Here is an 11,766-nt window from a genome sequence, read left to right on the forward strand (position 1 = left end):
ACGGACTCGTCACGACCGGCTGTCAGTGGCGTGTTTTGGATGAATTGCCACCGATTGTCGTTTTGTCAGTCCGGCAAATGGTGAGGCTTATTTGCATCCAAGTTGGCCATGGTCGGTGCGCCCATGCGAGTGTTGGTTTGAGCGGTTTTTTTTCTCTCTTTTCCAACCACTGCCGTATCTACGAAAGCGACTCCATGTTTTTTGTTTGCTTGTTCTATTCGAACCACCGCCGCAGGACGGTTGTATTGATTTTACAGCGAATTCCACACTTTCGATAAAACCTCGCATTTCCGTTCGCATGAGCGATGGGCACACGGAAGGGAAAAGTAAACGGGCACCGGATGTGGCACGGTATCCCGTTTCAGGTTAATGTGGATAAATAAGCGACCGACAAGCGTCGAACAGCTGCAAGCATTCGATGGCGCTTTCGTCGAAACGGTCGCAAGGAGCGCACCGAGGGATTAATGGGAAAATCACCCGGAAGCCTCCGAGCATCCCGTCATGCGTATCCATTTCATGTCGCTGCTTTTGCTGCATTTTTTATACGGTGCCAAAACCTCGGGCACGGGATAGGACCGCTTTTCCGGCAAGCAAGCAAACGCGAAGCGAGTGGAAAATTAGTCCCATGCAGGGTTGTGCCTTTCCGTTTTTCTCTTTGATGATCGGTCGGTCGGTCGGTCCTTTGGTTCGGGCGTTTTCAGGGAACATTAGCGCGTCCGTCCCTTACACTTGAGCGTTTTCCGTAAAACCACCCTGTGAGCGAAAGCCGCTTTTCATCCCCGACGCTGATTATTGCTGTCCCGGGTTTGGCGACATCGTGGAACCCTGGGCTTGCCGGTGGGCAGATAACAGTGAATTGGTAGGGGGTTCGCAAGGACTCGCTTGCTCAGCTCGCTGCGTGAACAAGGCCTATTCTTACATGTGACCCTGTGCTTTTGGTTTTGGCGAGCGACCGAGCTGCGTTCCGAGAACCGGTCTTCCGAGATGCTAAGCAACGACCCAACATGAGAAATGTTCCACTCGCGTTTAAAAAAAAAAAAGAAAGCATGAACGTTCTGCAAAGAAGCCAATGACGTACGTGATTTTGTCTGCCTTGGCGTATGATTGCATTGGCGCCAAAAGAAACCCTTCGTTCGTTATTGCTAGCAGACGATCCCTTTTGGGGCTGCTTTTTTATCATAAAGTTGACAGAGGATGTGTTGCGAAAATAACACAATATTTGCTTTGAAATCGAATCGATCAGACATGGCCGTGGGGCTTGTGCCTTTTTGGAGGATAGAAATTTTCAGAATAAAATGTGATATGCGCACTAATGATACGAAGTAAACTGCTCAAACGAGATCCTGTGGAGCGAGCTTTCGTTTAGTGATAAAACCTACACCAAACATACACGCACGCACGCTCCTTCGTCCCTTCGTACTGTCAACGTCCAACGGCAATTTATGGCTTCTGTTGTGTCGAAAGCATCCATTCCCGGGTCATCTGCATGCACGATAAAGGGAAAAGAGGGAATCGCACGCCAGGAAGCGAAACAGTATGCTACGGAAGAGAAAAATCCCCTCCAGACACGGCAAGTTCGAATCGACGTCCGGAATCACGTTCATTTCGCATATGCCGCACGCTTTCGATTGTTAATGTGAGTGAATGGTCATTTATCAGACCCGCCGGATCGACACCGAGCGTGTTCGGGACAATTGTTTTGTTCTTTTTTCTCTTTTTCACTTTAGGGTGCTATTACCTATCGACCTGGAAAAGGGTCCGAAAAGCGTTGAGCCAAGCACGCAATAAATAAGACAATCTAACGCCACCGGGAGCTGATATCCCAAATCCTCGCCCGTGGGGTGGGATTAACCGAATTGGATTGTGGGGGTTTATTTTTCGGGTAGCAGTAGATAGGTCCTGTGGTAGGGACGTTCTCGTTAAATTTATATCCAGCTTTGTTAACACACCACCTTAAAGTGAAGCCTCGGGCTCAACGGGAGAAGATATCGCTGCTCGATCTGTGCAAATCTAGATAATGGAATACCGGTTGGGCTTTTCCTCAAAGACCGGTTTCTTTTGATTCATCTCGGTGGGCCATTCAACATCTCGTCACCGGACTCGATCCATCACCGGAAACGGCAGACATCCGGACCGATGGCTAACTCGTAATTATTTTATTCCATCCCCAGCCGGATATGGCCGGACCTTTTTCAACAGGTGCTCGAAAAGGTACCCAATGTCAGGTCAGTTGAGAGCGGTGTCCTTTTGCTCGGTTTATGCTAAGGACATAGACCTTCCCCGTATCAACCTTGATCTTGAGAAACCGGCGCACGTCGGGCTGATGGGAATGAATGTTTAATTAGATTGTTATTGAGTGTGGGATTCGTTTGAGCCTCAAAAGTGAGCATCAGCTAACAAGCTTCCGCCATAACAATAAAATCACTTCGGCAGGAGCAGAGAATGGCGTTTCTCCTTGCAAGATTCGGATCCGGCAGTGTCGCATGTGTCGCCCATCAGAGAGCTTTATTAGCTTTCATTTCAGCGCGTGGCAGTGGCACAAAATTGAATTGGATTGGAGTTTGCAATGCTCCCGAACGCGAAGTGACGTAAATTCGTTTTCGCTGCCTTCGAAAACAATAAACTTGAAGGTCCTTGCGGGACCTGTACACCACTCTCCGTCAATCACCGAGGCTCTAGTGGGGTACAGTCTTCAATTGATTCCTAATGCTGTGTACATCTTCAATTAGCCACGTGGGCGTACCGGGGGTGTGCATGTGAACGTGCTATTGATGTAATAAACATGCTCGCCTTTCCGGTGGCACACTGCAAGAAGGCCACATGACGCTAAAACAAACACCGTGGGGTGTGGCTCAACGTGGTTCAAGCCAACGGAAGAGATGATTCGCAGAGTAAACCGATTGCTTGCCATTGTGTCGCCTCCGTCAGGTCGTTTGTCATGCAGAACAAGGCTCAGCTGTTGCCTTGAAGGAGCGTCCTCCTGCGCTGTGCATTGCTGGCTGGCTTCGCTGCACTGCCTTTTGGTTGGAACTGGCAGCCACTTGCTCTATTGCACCCTGAGCTGAAATGTCAATAGCTCTTGCGGGTGAGCCACTTCATCCTTACCCGTGCAAAGGCTCGGGAATCTCGCAGTACCAGCTGTCAATGGCGTCGATGCAGTGGATTTATTTTCCACTCCTTTTTTTTTGTCTGTGCCTCGCTGCCACACTGTGCTTTAGAGGAAAAATGGCCGAGGCTGCCTTTTACCACGGACCATCCAAAGGAGTGAGTGAGTAGGCGAAAGAAAAAAAGTAAACGACCATTGATCCGTTCGCTTTTTGTGCGTCTTTCTTGCGAGTGAGGAAATCACGTTGCAGGAACAGCTGGCCAAAAGCAGCGTGCGGGATCGTGTGGGGGGTCCTGTTGCGTCATTCGCTACCGGAGCGGTCGTCAAATTGGGGCATTTTCATTATTTTTCATTTGGGGCGGAAAATTTATGGGTTCCCTTGCTGCACGGGACGGCCCGTTGTCAATCAAACCGTCAATCAAGGGGCGCGATGGAAAAGGAAAGCCAAAAGAAATGGGTACCATTACCAGGACGCGACGGTTGGTGAGGCTCTCGATCACACGCGGGAGAGGATTCGGTAAACAAAAATCTGGCGCATAAATTTGCCTCGGGTGTCCTCGGGGAGTGATGTGTTCTAATGAATGTTGCCGAATCTGCCACCCCAGGAGGCTGTCATAAATTATCGTCCGGTGCTCCTTCTGATGCGTTCACAATCAAGAGGGCGTACTTTAATTTAATGAAAATGTATGACGCCGAACAAAAGCTAGTGGTGGCTTTTCATGCACTCACGCACGCGCCCGTGCCGGGATAGTAATTCCACCGGCTGCACGTGTCACATAAATGCGCGTCGGTTGCTCCCGAGGGAAATCCAACTTTTCTCCACTCATGGGGCAGCAGTTTGTTTCGTGCGAGCTGCAAAATATGTCAATCCGTAAGGGGCACACTCGGTTTGACACGAATTCCGAATAGCCTCAGCAACGAGCAGCGAACGCAATCAGCACAATCATGCGCCAGTTCGGACGCCAATGTCAGACGGTCACATGGAACGTGAAGCGTCCCGAATTCCCTGCAACGGATTATCGTCCGTCCTGTTGAATGGCCCTTCCAGCAGCTGTATTTTTTTTCGCTTCGTTTGAGCAAGCAAAACATCACTCCCTGAATCATCGCTGAAAGGAACCGACCCTTATGCTTTTGACCCGCAGTCATATCCGCCTAGGTAGCCACCTTCCAGGTAATTTGTGCCAGCGGTCGCATCGTCATGCGGACAAGCAACGGCCTTTTATGGTCGGCATGCTGACATGCCGTACCGGAAGCCTTCGCGCCACTGCGGTGGCTCGTTTTGAATCTTGACAGATTACACACAGCACTCCCGTCGCAGGACCCTCGACTCGTGCTTCTATTATTTCTTTTCATGCCAAGGTTCAAGTTTTCATTCGCATTTCTACCACCTTCCATGCTCGTGCGCGTCGTGCAACTCGTCTCGAAGCTGAGCTCACAGTTTTCCCGACACCGGTGAAAAGCTTACCGGCTCTTGAGCTTGATGGGCTAGATTTGAAGATAGTCGCATTTCTGGTTGTGCTTGTGCGAAGTGAACACCTCCCGTGGGAATCTAGTGCGGTTGGGAAAACTTATATTGCAATTTTTCTTTCTTCTTCCCACAGTGGCACGTCGGTTGCCCACGGGATGACGTATTTTCTGTGCATAATGGTGGCGAGGATGTGTGGTTTGCGATTGAAATTAATAACTAGCCATACCGATCGTGACTGGCCGAAGGAGACACGACCGGGATGGCAAAAGGGGTAATGGTTGTTGATGGCATGTCTATCCAAGGCTATTATTGCCATCAAACCTGCGTGAGTTTTCGCCTGCCCGCTGGGATTCGTCGGTGTGTCTGTCCTTGGCACACCTGTTACGAAGCACAAATAACCCCTTAATTCGTGCCCTCTATGTCAGGGTGGCCAAAATAGTTTCGCAAACCACCCAGCAAGATGCCAGTAATAGTCGAGCGGATTACATTTTTGTGGGAGGTGATTTGTCTAGCTATACCCGCGCGTACCGTGTGCACTATAATCCGACAATCATCGTCCTGGTGCCAACAAACGAAAAAGAAAAAAAAAAAAAGAACAGGCCAGACAATTGACGACACCAGTTGTGGCGATCATTCGTGAAGGAAATACGCTCGAGTAGAAAACCGCATTCCCTTGGGAGTGGCACTCCCGTGGCTTCCTCATCGCGTTTTCGTAAACTTTTATGATGCCAAGTTGATGTGTGGTTCGGAGTAGGAAGAGACCAACAAGAAAAACAAGCCCTTCCATTAGTGACTGGCGGTGCTGCAAGGGCTTTATGTTTGAACAATTCGAACGAAATCGACCGAAAAAGCAAGCTGTTCTACAGGTTTTCCCGAGAAGGTCATTGGAGTGGATGGATTCGCATTTAATTCGCAGAAAATGCTACGAAACCCTGTACACAGAGCACCCAGCATTTACAGACAGTCGTGTGGGTGTGTGGAAGAGTTTGCTTTGCGGTTAATTTGATCGAAAAACTCTTTACAGAAAAATTGCAAACACGTACCATGGTTCAACTTTCTAACAAAAGGGCTCTCCCTTGAGGCGAAATCCAAAGGCAACGCATTACACGTGCTATCTCGAGCTCAAAGTGCGCTGCTTTTCGCATGATACCAGCGCGTTGTGGTTCAACCAGACCATATTATTTTCCTCCTCTGATGTGCGAGCGTTTGTTTTCGTTGGTGTGTGTGTATGTGTAAGTGTATGTGCACAATTGTTATTTTTCCACCTCACCTGGGAAAAAGGTAATGACTTGCTTTCGCATGGCTTGCCATTTCGTGGGTAGTTTTCCTTGGGCTGGGCACTGCAGGAAGAAGTTATTACACCGTCAAACGCGAGTGCCAGCCCGCCTGGGGTTCACTGTAAACAAGCCATATATTCACATACATTCGCACGAAGGCAGTAATTAAAACTCTCGCCAGAAACAGAGAATAATCGATCCACGCTAATGAAGCATGTGATGACTCCGCGCAGCTCTGGCCGTTCTAATTAATGTGATGCGTGGAAGCAATCACTTATAAAATTGTGCTATAAATTATACGCTGCTGGGTATAATTTTTACATCAGCTGTACGAATTGGCCGGTGAATTTGAACAATACTGCAAATCCTTTTTTCTATCGCATTTTCACCAATAACTAGCATCGACCGTCAACCAAAGATAAGCTGATATCTCTTCACGGACAATAACCGGAACATAGAGTAAGAATTAATAATCGAAACATGCGTACTTTATCTATTTCCACACAACGGGTATCATAAATTTCTGATTTCCACCAAAAGTCAGAAATCGGAACAAAGATATCGTTGAGTATCGGGGCAAGTTTTATCGGGTAACGGTTTAGCCTGCCGTGGGCGAGTAATTGTGCCGTTGCTAGTCATTGAAACATGCCTCAATTAGTGTGGTGGGTGCGATATCGAATGTCCTTATCCGCTCGGTTCTCTGTGCTCCCGGGGGCTGCTATCACCATGTAAACGAAGCATTGCCCCGTTTTTCACGTATCGAACTGTCCGTTTCCGTTTCCGGCAGCTATTGTGATGCGATCTTTGGTATTTCGCTCCAGCGCCATAGTAGGTCACGAATAAAGAAACCAATGAAATCGGAACAGTTGGAAGCTTTTAATGAAAACAGTTGTATCTGATTTCATAGCGCAAGTTTCGCATACCGCTGGATTCTGGCGTCTTCTTTGTTATGGGTTATGAGTTAATAATAGTATAGAATCCCTTCAACTATTATGCTATAGAACTTGGCTACAGAACAGAAGCTACAAAGTATCAAAATAGCGGTACGGGTATCTATAGCTTGTTATACCAACTATTCGTATAATTACTGTTTAATGAGCGTGTACTGCTTTTAACAAACTTAGTTTCAGGACACGTCCAAGAGCCGTACAATTTCCAGCGGATAAAGTATACGCTCCATGTAGAGTGCACTTAATGCAAGTCGTAGATCGCATGATGCACGTTTCACAGACATTTCATGCAGTCATTAACCGCATCCATTTGCTCCGGCTTCATTATACAGCCGGCGAAGTTTGCGTACTAATGAAGGCGGCATAGCCCTCCAGCTAAGGCTGTTCGTTAGTGCGCACCAACTGGATTCGAAACCCGTTGACGGTTTTCTATTGGAATTTAGTGGTTTTCCGCTGGCATGAAATTGCGTTCGGTTTGAAATATTCCCGCTCCCGGTTGACAGCTTGTGAGGGGGAAATTTTCAAAGACGTAGGAGGTGTGATGCTGATGAAATTACACGAATTTTAAATCAATTTAAACCATCTTCGCACTTCACCCAGATGCTGGGAGCTTCTTTCATTTCGCTGCCATTGAGATTATCCCTGGAAACTTTACCGTATCGTCAACTGAACAAGGGCGCCCAGAAATGTCGTCTCAAATCTTTTAATGCGAAATATGGTTCGAAAAATGATCATCCCGAATAAAATCGATAGACGGTTGAAAACTTTATTACGTGCCAGAGGGGTTTGTTGGAGCTGTTTACCCAGAAAGCACAAATTGAGTTACCTCTCTGCTCCGGAGTTGTTGGAAGCATCTTCTCAAGAGAGCAACATAATATAACTTAATGCGTCTTAATCAGCCGGCAACCCTACAAAATTGATGTAAAAATTATCATACATTTCGCTGGACCTCTGCCGGGGTTGAATCCATACGTGGGGCTAATTTGAGTGTTTTTTCGCTTCATAGACCTGCTCTTGATTGAAAAGCCAAAAGGTCAGCGCTTTACAAGGGATCGCTAGCAAAAGCGGCGTTGCGATTAGTATTCATACCCTCGTAAAGCATGGACTAGGAAAATGCACGTTCAAGGATCACGGCAGCTGTGATGTGGGATAGCGTACTTTAATCATTTTAATTGGATACGAACCGCACTCTTCCTGGGAGACGGCATAGCAGGGCGCTCTTATTTATGAAACCACCGCAAACGGCCTGCAAGTAAGGTCAGAGGGCACATCCATTGAAGCTGCAAGCCACCGACCACAACAGCTCAGTGATGCGGGATCCATCAATGAGAGGAAAGTTTTCGAAGCCATCCAAATTCTTGCGAAATTTTACCGTTATTGTGTACACGTTCGAGAAAATGATTATTTTAGCAGCTTGTACTTTTGTCCAAACAACCGTGGCGTCTTTTTAACGTGCCTGGAACGTATCCTTGAAGCATGCCCGATGTTGTATATTTATTTCCCGTGAATCCAAATATCAATAAAGCATATCTGCTGCCAAGTCAAGAAAAATCATTCTCCAGCGCTTCGTTGACAGTGCGCACAAAGACAGCGGAGGGCAATATACGAAAGAAAAGTTTCACACAAAAGTTCCGGCCAATTCGTAGAAAGTTTTCTGCCAACCCTTATCCCGCAGCTGTAATTCTTATCGTGATGAAATCGTGTCCCGGTGACGTTGGTTTCTGCGAGCACACACTTTGTAGCGGTTCGTGTATATTGCAAAAATTGGCTTGAAAGTGTCGGGTGTCGGGGAAGCAAAATTAAGACAAAACGTAACGCAAAAATCAACATTTGCCTTTAGACGCCGCAATTATAGCAGGACTTACTCTGATGAGCTGTAAAAGCTCGCTTTCTTCCTTCCCTATCCGTTTTAATGCGTGTTTGGCTCCCTCAAAGTGGCCCCGAGCGGTGGACAGAAAACAGTATTTTCAATAATGAAAGCACCACTGTTATGCCAGGAGTTTGCTACACACACGCGCACAGCATCTTTGTGCTTCCTTTTTCTCATTCCACCGGATTAGCTCGTAGCCGGGTACGATGTTGTTAATGCGCTCCTGCAATCACTACTCGCGTTATAATTGCGAAAACATTGCGCCATCCTTCCGGCACAAAGAAGGCACCATGACCGGGCTGATCTCGGAACACATCGTTGCGCACGTGTACGTCAACTGCGGCACGCGACGTGAGATGGTTTTTGATGGTGTTTAACAAGCGTTAATCCGCCAAGTTAGGAGTCGTATTTGGTGAAAATAATTATCACACCAAACGCAAAAGTATCTTAACACAAACTACATCCAGGGTTTGTGGCATGGGTTGGAAGTAAGCTTATTGTTATATTTGGTGGGTTTAGTGACTTTGGAATTTGTATGCCACTGTCTGTTGATGTCCCCACTAGTTATCCTCGGAAAATGCTGCCCCAAAATGACCTCCACTCCTTCGTACAAATATTTTCCATTCCGTTGGCATATTAATTACCATATGGGACGCATGGTTTCGGTTCGTCCGTTTGGTTCAGCGTGCGATGCAAATTAACCAAAAGTGGGCAACAACAAAGCGAAGAAAACGACAATAACTACCGCGACGTTTTGGGTAAAGACAACAGTGCCTTTGTGCCACCGGTGGAAGGTACGCCATCCCTTCGAGTCTTGGGATGAAACGGAGATGGAAAATCGCTGCCCCGCGAATTTTCCATGCCAAGCTTTCCCTCTTGAGCGAAACCGGAAAACCGTATTGATGTTGACGGGAGTCGGGAAAATGGAGGTCTTCAGGCGAGAGAGACGCTTCTCACCGTGCTTGCTCTCTGCGAGCAACAGCATCGCTCACCTCGGTCTCCCGGCCGGCACTCTCTCATGTGCCTTTCTCTCTCCCGTTCTCTCGCTCTGGCTCTCTCTCTCTCTCTTTCTTTATCCTTATTCCGCACTTTGTCATCGTCATCCTTCCCGCGGACATGTCGGATCCTTTGGCGTAGTTTTTGTTACTGTTCCCATATTTACGGTGCGCTAAATGGCAAGTTTATTGACCTACATTTTCACGCCATCACCGTTGTGGACGGACAGAGACTCCGTACCACGGGGAAAAAGCATCACAAAGTGTGACACAAAGCGAGCTGGGGTGGAAAAGCGCCATCGGGCAACGGTGAAGCCTCGGTGGAGGAAAACTAATTTGTTTACTCGCGTAAAGGGTTTCAAACCCCATTACAAACCGAAGCACACTTACCTTGCTAGCGTTTCGGAACCTTTAGAGTTCCACTCGGCGTAGCTTACGCCTGGTAACTATCCTCGGACAGGAGAAAGGATGCGCGCCGTGTCCGTTCACGGTAGAAACGCAAATGATCTAGGGGGAGTTGGCGGTTGTAAATAGAGAACTTGTGGCACACATACACACACCGACTCGCGTACACGTTTCCTCTTAGAGCACAAAGTGGTGAAATATTTCTACTGCACTTTGCTTTACGATCCGTGCTTGATATGGCAGCCAGGTTGATTATTTTCGTTTTATTTCACCCCTACATTCACTTCACTCCCGTGACTGTGCAGTTTACGGGAACTGCGAAGAATTTCCACCCACTAACGCCTGTGGTTTACATCCCCCTCTTGCCCTCGTGCACTTTGACTTTAGCCCCACGGAGCACTTGGATCGCACCGAGAAAAGGATGATGAAATATTGCATTCCAATCACTGCACGTGGGCGCAAACAAAGTAGGCTATTAATGACGTTCAGGGAAACAGATTTGTTCACTCTCTCCCGCACAGAAGCTAACGAGCGATTTATCGGCAGACCGATCGAACCTTGCTGTTCATGGAGACACGCACGCCGATCGTGTGCGTGTGCGTGTGTTTGTGTGTGCACGCTTTTCTTAATGCCTTTATTTCCTCGAGACCCAATTTTCCTATCGAAAATTTTCGTTGATATCGGGTGTTTCTCTCTGGACACCTAGGAGACCGGCGCAGCAAGGGATGCCGTCGCCCATGGTCGACGGTGTACGTGCCTTTTGTTATACGTGCCGAGCGCTCGGTCGGCGGTTTTCGTTGGCAGGATTTTCACGCACTCGATTCACCACCCGCAGCTCACTTTGAATGTCACATTGGATGGCACAAAACTTGGCTGCTTTCTTTGAGTGTGTTTCTTTATGTCGCTCTCTTCAAGGAACCATAGCTATCTACGCAGTGGCCGGGCTGGTTCGACCGGATGTCTCGGGTATTTGCTTCACGACCAAAAGCTCAAACGATCGAAAAGCTGGGGGCTTTGTGTGTGAGATTCCGAATGGCTGCACTTTCTAACCCACGAGCTGCCCCGTTCGGAGACCGTTGGGCACATAAGTAAAAAACCTTTCACCTAACGCTTTCACACCGACTGCCACAGGGTTTCCTGCCGTTATGCTGCTAACACCGTTGCAAGACGACTGACTGTGGGAAAGCTGTATGCCGCAGTTTTTTCGAATTGCGAAAACTCTGGCTCTCGGAGACCACCTTCGGGTCGTTGGGTCGGTTCGCATGCCTAGCGGGTGGAAAATTCGCCTCCGAGATAGCGAGAGAAACCCGTGCCACTTTTATTGCTGCTGCGATAAACCCGAGAGAGTTCGATATAAACAACGGAATCGTCTCCGGGGCGCAGAAGCCTTCAGCAGGATGGACGTTTGCGTGCCGATACGAGCACGCTCGGTTCGGTCGGGAGAGCTTTCCGGTAAAGTTTTCCAAAACAAAGCTACCTCTTCCTCCGACCGGAATGCAACGAAAGGATGCCGCTAGCGAGGTGTTTACAAGGGACCCGTGTACCCGTGTGTCCGTGTGGGTGTGGGAGAGAGTGAAGTACCGCACGCTGTGTGTAATAAACCGATTAAAACAGGATGCGGAAAACAAAGTAGTACACATGCAACACTAATACAGCTTTGTGTTGCGAGAGAGAGAGAGAGAGAAAGTGGGAGTA

Source organism: Anopheles nili, chromosome 3, assembly GCF_943737925.1.
Source record: "Anopheles nili chromosome 3, idAnoNiliSN_F5_01, whole genome shotgun sequence".
NCBI lineage: Eukaryota > Metazoa > Arthropoda > Insecta > Diptera > Culicidae > Anopheles > Anopheles nili.